Source organism: Lissotriton helveticus, chromosome 8, assembly GCF_964261635.1.
Source record: "Lissotriton helveticus chromosome 8, aLisHel1.1, whole genome shotgun sequence".
NCBI classification, from domain to species: Eukaryota; Metazoa; Chordata; class Amphibia; order Caudata; family Salamandridae; genus Lissotriton; species Lissotriton helveticus.
Window position 1 is genome coordinate 1,540,627,969 of NC_136069.1, and position 786 is coordinate 1,540,628,754.

The following is a 786-nucleotide window of genomic DNA, read 5'->3' on the forward strand; positions in this document are numbered from 1 at the left end:
CATCTGGTCGCCCCCATTGGAAAGCATTGCGGGCGACCAGATGGCCGAGGCGATCCGGGAGACCAGATGGCCGAGGGGATCCTGGAGACCAGATGGCCGAGGGGATCCGGGAGACCAGATGGCCGAGGGGATCCGGGCGACCAGATGGCCGGGCACGAAAGGGACGCCATCCGGTCGCCCCGTGCCCCCACGAAGGAGGGAGCGGGCGCCCGGGGCATGGCGGGCCGGAGGCCCGGGGCCCCAGCCGGGCCACAGCCATGGAGGCTGCCAGGGGCCGGCGGGCCCTCCGACCCGGGGCCCGCTTACACCTTGACAAGCAGGGGAGGCCTGCAAGGGACCGACGGACCCCTGTCCTGGGCCCTGGGTGGAGCGGCAGCCCGGGGGACCGGGCCCAGGGCCGGAGCGCCCGACCCGGGGCCCCGACCGGGCCCCTGGACCCAGCCGGGGCTCCCAGGCCCGGAGGCACAGGGGAAGCCTCCCCGGGCCCGCCGGACCCCGTCCCGGGCACCCTGCCCCGCGGCAGGACCCAGGACGGAGCCCGGGGTGGGGAGGCCACCCTCCCCGGGGCCCTCAGGGGCCCCGGATGGAGCTCCTGAACACAGACAAGCAAGGGGAGGCTCCCCGGGCACATCGGAACCCCTTTCCGGGCCCTTGGCAGTGCGGCAGGCTGGGAGACAGGGCCCAGGGCCTGAGCACCCGACCCGGGGCCCGCCCGGGCCCCTGGACCCAGCCGGGGCTCCCAAGCCCGGAGGCGCATGGGACGCCTCCCCGGTCCCTCCGGACCCC